Below are 12237 nucleotides of genomic sequence, written 5' to 3'. Positions count from 1 at the left end.
TTTTCACCATTGCCCCTGCACTATGGAATGCCTTTCCTGCAGCTGTACATGGTTGCTTCAAGGCCCTCTTATTACTGAATTCCTGTTTTTGAAATACATTTTTATAATACAGTGGTACCTCGGGTTACATACGCTTCAGGTTACATACGTTTCAGGTTACAGACTCCACTAACCCAGAAATAGTACCTCGGGTTAAGAACTTTGCTTCAGGATGAGAACAGAAATTGTGCTCCAGCGGTGCGGCGGCAGCAGGAGGCCCCATTAGCTAAAGTGGTGCTTCAGGTTAAGAACAGTTTCAGGTTGAGAACAGACCTCCAGAATGAATTAAGTACTTAACCCGAGGTACCACTGTACTGGTTTACTTTATATTGTACCGCTGTTTCATTGTTGCATTGCCACAAACCTTGAGAGAAGACTCAAGGAAAGGTTATATTTATTAAAATATAATGATTAGAAGATCTGCAAAAGGATAAGGCAATTGGATAAGTGCTGGCTGGTAAGGTTAAATCAATGTGTATGAAGAAACCATCGCTCCACCCAGCTAGTCATGGAAGCAGCCACACTCTCTGGCTTCCCAGTCAAGGACTGAGAGAAAATTGCTTAAGTGAGCTTTTGGTGTGAGAACCCAATGTGTGCACCTGGGCTCTGCTGCCTAGAGTTCAACAAGGTGTGGATACCAGGCTGTAAGTGCAATCCCAAGTACCCTCATGCTGTGAGCGATGATTCAAAAGTGCCCTGGCCAAATAAGGCCTCAAGATTACCTTTCAAATGTCTTGATTTTCTTTACCTGTCTGCCCTGAATGGCAAAATGACCAAATCAAACATATGGACACAACTGCTACCCTATTAGTCTGAAGCAGGTGAAAAAGAGGAGTTCCAATTGCCAATTAGTGATTACCTCAAAAAAAATAAAAAGTAAATCCTACCCAGCCTTGGAAAAGGTGACTAGCATAAGCCCACCTTGTACAGGGATGGAGGGCAGTGTGGTGCAAAGGAGGGAGAAGGGGTGGCAGAGCAGCCCTTAATACTATGCTGGGTCACCCCCTCCCATTGGGCACTCCTGTCCACATGGGTTGAAGCCCCCTCCCCTTGGGAAAGGCCTCCTCAAGGCAAATTCACCCCCATGAAAGGCAGGAATGTCATTTTCGCATACCACTTAACATATTAAGCGGGTTGGAAATTATTTTGTATACATAGTGTGTTTTGATGCAGAGAGGGACTGTGTGTACAAGCATGAGGAAGGAAGCCCACATGTGAATGTGTAAGCAGATAGAATTCTGGGTACAGTTCTCAAACGGCTTGGCTCCTGAACAAATCAGCTCCCAAACACCTCAAACATGGAAGTAAGTGTTACGGTTTGCGAACATTTTTCAGAAGCCAAACATCTGATGTGGCTTCTGATTGAGTGCAGGAAGCTCCTGCAGTCAATCAGAAGCCACATGTTAGTTTTTGAACCATATCTGGAGTCAAACGGACTCCCGGAATGGATTAAGTTCAAGAACCAAGGACCACTGTATGTGGGATTGGATGTTTGAATTGGAAATCTAGATCATCAAGAAAAAGGCATTTCTATTGGCAAGAGTGTGACCATCTATAATGGACCATCCACACAGGGTAGACCCACAGTCAACATGATGCACAGGATTCTATCCTGATTTGCATCAGATGTGTGGCCAAATCTTGGATTGTGTACTCAGAACAGCAAGACTTAAATGAGCAGCACACTTTGTTTGCTTCTCACATTTGGATTTAGTACACAAGCAAGGGCCAAGAGGATCTGGAAGTTCACAGTTGCCAAACTTTTTTAAAAACAAACCCAGACTTAAAATAAATTTTATTTTTTCATCATGATAAATAATAATAATATATTTTTAATGTACATCCGACCCATCTGGCTGTGTTTCCCCCACCACTCTGGGCAACTTACAGCATATATAAATAGCATTAAAATTACTGTCAGAGGCAGGTGTGGGGTAAATTACACTGGATCCTCAAAATATACCTGCAACAGAAGCCACAGATGAGACACAAAGGCCCATTTTGCAGAATAAGCTTATTCTCTAGCAGGCCCAGTGTCTGTCCTGCCTGTCCCTACCCCTATGGAAGACCATTTCATTTAGCATATGAAGACTGCAGATTTGGATCCTAAAATCCAAATATCGCATGGCCAGCTGCTCCAGTTCATGGAAACATCTTCGCAACTCATTCCTCCCCTTCAGCCAGAATTCTCCGCCTCTCTTTTTTAATCTAATCCTCTTTTTATTTATTTATTTTTATTGAGTTTTGTAAACAAGAATAATGTTATACAAATAAGTATACCTTCAGTGGCTCTGGGCTGCCTACCCCACATCCTTTCCCAGGAAACTCCCTTTTCCAACTTGGCCTGGAATGTCAGTATCACTTGCGATGATCATAGATGAATTTGTCAGTCACATATGCATTCCTCCACCTGGGAACTGGGGGAAGGGAGCCTCCTTCCCACACACCTTCATCTGACTTGCTTCCCAGCCTCTCAAGCAACAGTCCCTCTACTTCTTGAAAAAGATTATATCACCTTTTCAGTCCCTCCCGGGTGCCACTAAGCACAGTGTTATGTAAATATGTGGACACGATGACTGTCCTGCAATGGTCCTAACTCTACAGATGCAATAAAGTCACTTTTTCAGCTATCCCTCTAACCTCCAGCTCATCGTTCCAAATTAATTTGCCAGCATCTGCTTCCCCTGCAGAAGCCTGATGCTCATCCATCCCAAAGCATTAGGTTATTGTGCATTCAGTCTCAACTCCCAATCTGACAGTTGGGATCCTTCATCTTCACATCCAAAGACTCTGCTCAGAGAGTCATACATCCATATCTTTGTACTTTCGAGTTCAAATCCAGCTACAGAGTAACGAAGCATTGTTTCCAAAGTGAATGGTGGTGGAAAATAAAATTGCCAGGTTAGTCCCTTTCTATTAATGCTCCCCTTTGCTAAATCTGCTCAGATGACAGTAAGCACCAAAAAGAGAAGACCTATCTCATAGCAAGAGCCAGTGTGGTGTAGTGGTTAAGAGCAATAGACTCGTAATCTGGTGAACCGGGTTTGGGTCTCTGCTCTTCCACATGCAGCTGCTGGGTGACCTTGGGCCACTCACACTTCTTTGAAGTCTCTCAGCCCCACTTACCTCACAGAGTGTTTGTTGTGGGGGAGGAAGGGAAAGGAGAATGTTAGCCACTTTGAGATTCCTTCGGGTAGTGATAAAGTGGGATATCAAATCCAAACTCCTCTTCTCCTTCATAGCAAGACATTGCCCTGTCTTTTTCTGAGATCTGTTCCTGAAACTTAATGTTTGGTAGCTCTCTGCATTCAGGTTCCACCACCCTTTGGAGATCCTGCCTGGATTTGGTGAAGTTCCATAATAAAACTGCACTGACCCAGCTATGGGTGTGGATTTCTGAAATACAATGTGGGGGCTGGTAACACTAGCCAATAGGGTGTCATGCAATATATAGACCATAGCAATTGCACAGTCACTTATCAGAAGGCTTACAGTCTGCATTAGATGTGTGGAAAGGCCAGCATGCACATAACAGGAGATACAGCAGAGCTACCCAGTAAGTTCTTCTAGAATGCAACATCTGCCTGAATATTTCTGACTTTATCAGACGTCTGTCCTTTTCATGAAGGAAACAATGAGAATATGTTCTGTAGCTGTCATTTTAGACTGTTGTCTAAACTCAGTTTAGGATCACCTGATGATTTGCAAGCTACAGGCTTTGAGCTCAGGAAGGTTTTTTCCTCCGTTCTGCTTTGGAGAGAGTGTGAATATGATTCTAGCTCCCAAAATGTCGGGTTTCACAGAGATTCTCCCCTTTCTGCCCCACCCCCTCACCCCCTAGTGCCTTTTTGATCTCACATACTGCCATAGCCTAACTCCCTACATCAGCTATTTTCTCAGATAAAAGTCAAAAAGTGTTTTTGATACATAAAAGCAAATACAGTGTGGGAATTCAAGGTCTTTATAAGAAAAGAAAGAGATAGATTTGCTGCACTTCAGGCTCAAAATTAAAACCCAAAATCCAAAAATCAGATCTGTTTCCTTAAAGACTAGTTCGCCTAGCTGTTCTTTGTGTATGGTGAAGATTACGAAGGACTGTTTGCCACATGGTGGCTGATTATCGGAATGATTCCCCAGGTGTCTGCAGATGTGCTGCAATTACTCATAGCATCCAGTCACACATGAGACTAAATTTTACCACATCCTGGTATACTTCCAACTGATTGTGAACATGATACAGTGTTCTTCAGCATATATGTTGTTGGACTACAACTTCCATCATCCCCAGCTGGTTCAGTCAATGGCCAGGGATGATGGGCGTTGTAGTGCAGCAATACCTAGAAACTCAAGAATGAGGAGGACAGAGATAAAACATCTCTAAGCTGAAATTTTACAGATCACTGGCTCCCCTGTGTAATTGCAGCTGCTCTGCAATGCATTTACAAGAAGCTGCCACATAGCAAATGACCATTTGTAGTTATCCTGAGTGATTGTGTCGAATAATATGACTTAGTATTATTGCACATTTTCCTAAAAATTATGGGTTGTATTCAATGTAGTGCTGTATTCAATGTTCTCCCCTCTCTTCCCTCCATGTCCCCCTAAATCTGTTTGAGGGGTTCCCCTGATCCTCTGGAGCAGATTTGGAGGTGGTGTGATTTATTTCTCCTCCTCGTACAAGCCACAGTTTCCAAAGACTATCCCAAAAAAATGAGCCATACATTGCAAAAAGTCATTTTGTAGTGGCTTCCCTACATAACTGTTACATGCAAAATAGCTGTGTGAATTGACTCTGACCCATTCCTAGGGTCTGCATACATTATTACACCAATCCCACTGACATATTTGTATATGGTTCCCCATTTTTCTCTCACTGAAATATAACAAACTGACAAATTTTCTGTCCTCACTAAAAGCCATAAAAATGGTTAGCAAAACTGCCTAAAACCCCTTCCAAAAATTATGGAAGCTGATGTGTCTGTAGAGAAATGGGGAGCCAATGTAGTACCCTCCAGATGTTGCTGGAACTCAGCTGCCATCACCCCAAGCCAACATAGCCAATGGTCAGGGACAATGGGAGCATCCAGAGAGCATCATGTTGTCTACCCCCACTATAGGACATGCAGAAATATAACAAATGCAGATGAGTTACAGCAGAGAAAGAGAAGATACTCTGGGCAACCATCTGCTTTGCTGAGAAGACACTCCATCAGGCACCTCTTTTCACCGCTTGCCATTCTATCAAGTTGCAGCAGAGGGAGAGCATGACTATCATCAGCTCTACTGAAAGATAATCTCCATTATGGCTTCTCTCCTCCAACCATCACTTGCCAGCATCCACTTCCTCAGGCCAGGGGCAGAGAGAGAGAGAGGACACATCTAAAACCCATGATTATTTTGCTGCATGTACACGTGGAAGGGCATGATGTAATTAACAGAGCTTATGTGTGATCTTTTACACACAGCAGTGTAAATGTTTTGTTCACGTTCTCAGCAGTCAGAAAAATGGCATGCATGAAGCAACACTGAGAAGGGACAAGGACATCAACACCGTACCAAGGTGAACATTTGGTCAGCCAAGGAATTCTGGGGGAGGAGAGTTTGATCCTTTTCCTCCACACAAGATTTCTCTAGTGACAGTTGCAACCCTAAAAAGTTATATTTGGCTCTTTAAAGAAAAATGACATATACACAGGCTAGACTTCTCAAGTGCTACTTTAAGGATTGCTGCATGTATTGGGCAGGAAGCACTGGTCCTTCTCAAGACATTTCCTATCTGGAGCAACAGGGTCACAATTTCTATCAAAGGACTGTTACACTTTCCTTTGCCTTCCCTCCTCCTCAAATTGCAGAAGCATCTCTCTTCTGTGCACCCTCCTTTGCCTCCAGTTTATGAACTAATATAGAGTTTCCTTTAATAGCAGTGCAAGGCACCAATTTAACTGAATCAGTTTCAGATTGGAGAGTATTTGACAATGATGGCAATTTTGTGTTTCCCCACCAGTTGGGATGCTTGGGATGAAATTCTCAAACTTAAACCATCAATTTGAGTCTCAGCACGATTAGCCGAAGCAGCAATATCTGAAGATTTTATTTTATTTTATTTAAAAATGAGTTTTAAGGAAAAGAAGCAACAGTGCACCATAGCTGGGTCTCTGGGGTACAAATTCTGAGTATGGATGTGAAGTCAAGGAGATCTAAGGCCATACGCTCTCTGCACCGCTTCATCCCAATGATGAACAATGGTCAAGCAATCCCCAGTTGCCACCCCCCTTTTCTGATGAGTGTTTATCTCTCTTTTTTGGAGTCACGAGCCTTTAAGATCAATACGATGTCTGGCAGATCCTCAAAATCTTCACTGAAGAACCCCAAGGGCATCTTTGTTGCTTTCTAAACAGCAGCTCCCAAAATATCTGCTCACTAAACTGAAGTAATATAAAGAAAACTGCTTGCGAGAGCCTAGATGTCCCTGTCAATAAAAACAAGAAGCTGTTGATCAGCCACAGACTCGATGGCAGAATCAAGAAACAAAAATAAGCCCAAACACGTTTAGCAAAGGAAAAAGAAAACTAGAGCACTCTCTTCTTGTTCCCCACAAGAATCTGTCGTCTGTATCCTGCTACTAGACACCACTACTCAAACTAATTTGGGTTCCTATTAGGGATGCAATGTGGTTTTTAATAAACAGCACAAAATTCCTCAGAGCTAGAGAAGTGTTACAAATCAAGCAATGGTTTATTAACAATTACTGCAGCTTTGCAAATTAGAGGGAGGTTGGTATTTTATTTTTTTATTGTATTTTTTTGCATAAGTTGTTGTACTGGTTACAGAGAGTGGAATGAAATATTTCTGTGTTTTGAACAGCCTAACATCAAATATGAAGAGCAAGCTGGTCAGGACTTGATGGGAATCTTACTTTTGACTACATGTGCACTGCACAACGTTGTTATTACCAACACACACTTTCAACAACAACAAAAAGAAAACATCATAGAGGCACCCTCGGTCGAACCACTGGCAGGTGTCTCCAAAAAATTTTACACAGCACTTGGGAAGACAGGAAAACTAATGCCAGTGTACTGGAAGAAGCAAATATCACCAGTGTCAAAGCAATGATTCTTCAACATCAACTTTGTTGGACTGGTCACATTGTTCGGATGTCTGATTATCGTCTTTCAACTACTCTATTCTGAACTTGAAAATGGAAAGTGTAATGCTGGCAGTCAACAAAAGAGGTTTAAAGACTCTCTCAAGGCAAATCTAAAATAATGTAGTACAAACACCAACAATTGGGAAACACTGGCCTGCGAACAACTTTACCAAACATGTCATGGACTTTGAAGACGCTTAAACTCAGGATGAAAGGGAGAAACATGCTAAGAGTTTGCATGTTTGGCAAACTCTCACCATGGTCAACTCCCACCTATGTCCCCACTGTGGAAGGACGTTTGGATCCAGAATTGGCCTCCACAGTCGCTTACGGACTCACTGTTAAGACCGTTTTCATGGAAGACAATTTTGTGGGTGGGCACTGCGGCTCCCCTATGAACCAACCTATTGCTGGCTGAATTGTACTCCTGCCACCAATGGCCAATGGCCAATGGCGGCAGGTATGTAGGGCATGTCACCTGGGTGTGGTGCCAACTGACCAGTAGCGATGGGGAAGGATAAATACCTGGCCATGAAGGCCTTTCAGGCTCTCTCTTGCCAGTTCTCCTGCCCACCCTCCCTCAGATTAGGGTTTTTTACCAATGGTACGATTCTGCTATGGACAATGTCAGTCTCCAGATTCAGGGGCCAGGCAGGAATTTTTCCCATCTGGCAAATCGGCTCCGCCATTTGGATTTTCGCCTAGCTCATAGCAATCACCACAACTTTATAAGGCAAATAGGCATTAGATAACCGTAGTCTTGGTTGGTGGGGAGGTTGTAAGCTCTGCCCCTCCATGGGTAAGGGTAAACCATTAAAAGGATCTGGGAGGAGTGGCTCCTGTCCAATGCCCAGACAGGGGCTAGGGCCATACCACTCCTCCAATGGGGACTGCTTGGGAGATGCCCCATTTGACATAGGTCATAGGGCACACACACACACCGCTGGCTTCACCCTTAGAAATACTCCCGGTGGACAGGCAGGAGTGACATGCGCCATTGCTTACCTCAATGTCAACGGCCAAATCTTTCACATCTGTAACCAATAAAGTTTTGGCCTTATTTGATCCCAAAACCCCAATAAACTGTGTGTTGTCTTGGGGAATAAGGTGGTCGCAGGGCCTCGCAATGCAAAAACAAAACCCCCAAAAGAACCTGCAACCTTGCCGAGATCAGGAGTTCTTGGCTTACCTCTTTTATCCCGTGATAAGGCATGGAAAATAGCAAATGGGTTGAAATATGGGCCACAACTTTATTTGTTCACATGTCTCATCTACAACATTATTAACTAGTTAAAGCCAGCCTTCCCAAATTCAGGTACTAAGCAGGAATACTTAGTACCAAGACAAGGACTAGGAACTGACATTCCCACCAGCCAACATGGCTGGCTAGCCCCATTCTGGATCCAATCATGGAATCAATCACATAACTGAGATTTGCTCTTGAATGCGCACATATGTAAACGTTGGGAAGAGGAGATCTGGTGTTAGCATCCTCACTCAGGAGGAATAGGGAAACTCTTCTTGGCAGTTGTGAGGATGCTGGGGAGCAAGGATACTAACCCCAGATCTTCCTGGGCCTGACAATCTTAGGTTGTTGCTTAGGGTATAATTCATCACTCAAGAAGGACACTGACAAACTGGAACGTGTCCAGAGGAGGGCAACCAAAATGGTCAAAGGCCTGGAAACGATGCCTTATGAGGAACGGCTAAGGGAGCTGGGCATGTTTAGCCTGGAGAAGAGGAGGTTAAGGGGTGATATGATAGCCATGTTCAAATATATAAAAGGATGTCACATAGAGGAGGGAGAAAGGTTGTTTTCTGCTGCTCCAGAGAAGCGGACACGGAGCAATGGATCCAAACTACAAGAAAGAAGATTCCACCTAAACATTAGGAAGAACTTCCTGACAGTAAGAGCTGTTCGGCAGTGGAATTTGCTGCCAAGGAGTGTGGTGGAGTCTCCTTCTTTGGAGGTCTTTAAGCAGAGGCTTGAGAACCATATGTCAGGAGTGCTCTGATGGTGTTTCCTGCTTGGCAGGGGGTTGGACTCGATGGCCCTTGTGGTCTCTTCCAGCTCTATGATTCTATGATTCTATGATTCTATGAACATCTCAAAGTGCTCTCCAGTGCCCACAAAGTGTCTTCATCCCTTGAAGCTGTGCTGAACCTGCTGTGATCTATTTATATGAGAAAAGTCTCAGTCCAATTGAAGCCAATACTTAAAACCTTCACTAATGTGGCAGTGCAGTGTAAGCAAAACCAGCTCTCTCCCTGCAGCCAGATTAGGAAAAGGATCAAAATAAAAATAAAAAATTCATAACTGTCAGCAATTGGCTAATCCTTCACTGCCCAAAATCAGGTGAAGAGTGGAGTATCACAGTGGCTAGAGGTGCACTTGGAGTCATGAATGGTCAAGCAGGAGGAGATGGGAGGCAAAATCCATGTTCATAAGGCAGACTGGGGAGTGCAATACCTCAGGATGGTGGAGTTCATAATTCTAGAAAGGAACACAGTGGCCTGTGATTGATCATGAATTGTATTTCTCTTTTTCTAAAGCATGTTTCAAACACCCATGAATTCAGAAACAACAGACTGGGTCAGATCAGGTTGCAAACTGAGTATCATACAATGGGGAAATAATACAGTTTAGTAAAAGGGACACACACACAAATTAGTACAGTACATCCACTGTAGAGCATTTTTTTTATGGGATCAACCAAATATTGATCAAGGTTTCATGATCTTCAGAACTTTTTCTCTAGCTGGATGTTAAAACTGGGTGGAAGGATGGAGAGAGAGAGAGAGAAAGAGAGAGAGAGAGAGAGAGAGAGAGAGAGAGAGAGAGAGAGAGAGAGAGAGAACAGGCTGGTGCTGGCAGGATGTTAGAGCCACAAACTATGCAATTTGCAACACTTAAAATGAAGTGCTGTAAGAGTTATACAGATTTAATTAGATTAGCCTCTGCTAGATTCTAACCAGATTTCAACACAGAGGACTGTTGAGACAAGGAAACTATAATAACTGAGCATTTTCCCCTCCCACTTCCACTCATCTATATAATCAATCAGCTACTCAGATCCATCACTATATAAATGGAACGCACCTTTTAAGTCCAGGCAGTGCCATGGCATGTACACCATCATCAGTATCTGGGCTCTCTGCATTTTTTCAAAGCCAGGGAAAATGGGATGAGGGAAGGTGTTCCAGATATGGCTCTGAAACAGCTGATCCCAAAACAATTAATAATTTCATGCTTTATTTTATGCAGACCTTAGGTTCACAAAGAAGATGGGGTTGATTTAATTAGAATTTCTGCCATCAAGCCATTTGGTTTGAGCTTTTAATTAGGGTAGCATAAGAAAAGAAAGAAAAAACCCTGTAAGGGCTGCCAGAACAAGGTGATGTTGCTTTTAATTGATGGCTTCTGGCCTTTTTAATCAGGTATTCTTTGGCACTACACCCCCCCCACCCCCCACCTCACAAAAGAAAAACAGATTATTTACAGTCAGGAAGGAAAGGATGGGCAGAAAGCTAGCTTGCAGATAGCTGTGCTGTAATTGTTTCACAAATCTTCCATTTACTGACTAATACATAGGGATTCGGGTCAACTTGGTCTCATAACCCTAAAGAAAAGTCTACATAGACTAGAGATGTTCCTGAAGAAGAGCAAACAGAACACCCACATGCTTTCTTGGTCTACATTGTTTGACCTGCCTAATTCAGTGCTATAGTTGGCTAAAATCAAAATTTACATACTATCCAGGAAAGGGTTAAACCCCTGCACTCCTTTGCTCAAAGTGACACCTTCATGCCGCTGCTGTGAATTTATGAGTCTATTAATGAGTTCTGTATACCAGATATTCCAACTCAGAAAAATATACATATGCTCATGTCGCCTCCAAAATCACTTTTTCCCGTGACCTTCAATTATTTGTTTGGTTTTTTTTCTTTCTTTGTACATCATCAACCCCCAAATCAAATCTCATTCAGAAATTTCTATCAAGAGGAAGGCTTTATCCAAATAGTCAAGGATGACTGCAATCCTATACCCACTTGCTTGGGAATAAGTCTCACTGAAATCAAAGGAGATTGCTTCTGAGAAAACATGCGCATGTTTGCACCGATTTGAAAACAACAGCATGGTATAAAATCCACCCATAAATGAAAGAAGGAGACCTGGTGCCAGAAGGAGACCTGGTGCAATAGTGTGGTGAGCTTCTTTTTAAAATAAGATGAGGCTAAGTATTTACCATACTTTTCCATCTATAATACACCCCCATGTATAAGACGTCCCCCTATTTTGGGGGACTCAAATTTAAGAAAATGGGGGGAGATGACACAAAGTTGTTGAGCTTTTTTACGGAGGATTGCCCAGAGTGGTTGATCTTGGGGGGGGGGATTTACCCGGCGCATCGGCCAACCAACACCAACCATTGACACAGCACCCAATAACACGCAAAATAGCCACTGACAGCCTCAGCAGCAACCAATCAAACGTCCACCCTATGCACTATCCATGTATAAGATGACCCCCACTTTTTAGCATGATTTTTAATGGGGAAAAACATAGTCTTATACATGGAAAAGTACGGTACTCGAGCACATGCAAACTTCAAATAACTCAATGAAACTGTAGTGGGTTGTTGTTGTTTTTAAAGAGCATCACGGAGCAATCCTAACCTCAGCCACCCAACCTGGTGGCGTTACAAAATGGCAGCACCACTGCCCCATCCACACAGCGGCCAGAGAAGAAAAAGGGAGCAGGAAGATAGCTGCACTAGCTTGGAGCTGGTGTAGCAACTGGATCTGGATTAGTCCCAAAGTGAACACTCGCTGGCAGTGGGACCAGCTTTGGAGCCAATGGATCCCAGGAAGGATAAGCCCCAATGCCTTGCCACCCCCTGCAAAGCAAAGTCCTGTTTTGAAGCTTTCTGCTGGCTGCCAGTGGTTGTAATCCAGAGCCTACGAATCCCACTTCCACCCACCTACGCTGGCAGGGCAGATGTGGCATAACATAAAATTGGCTGCCATAATCCAAAAGATCAGAAAAA

General features: G+C 43.3%; 1 protein-coding gene across 2 annotated transcripts in view; it reads right to left on the bottom strand.

Moving 5' to 3' along the window:
- Positions 1-12237, bottom strand: part of GRM4 (glutamate metabotropic receptor 4) — a 289589-nt gene that overhangs the window by 178468 nt on the left and 98884 nt on the right. The window lies entirely within an intron of this gene.

This window comes from Podarcis liolepis (genome assembly GCF_965112155.1).
Source record: "Podarcis liolepis genome assembly, chromosome: 6".
NCBI classification, from domain to species: Eukaryota; Metazoa; Chordata; class Lepidosauria; order Squamata; family Lacertidae; genus Podarcis; species Podarcis liolepis.
The sequence above is the reverse complement of the archived record's forward strand: the minus strand, read 5'-3'. Positions and strand labels throughout refer to the sequence as shown.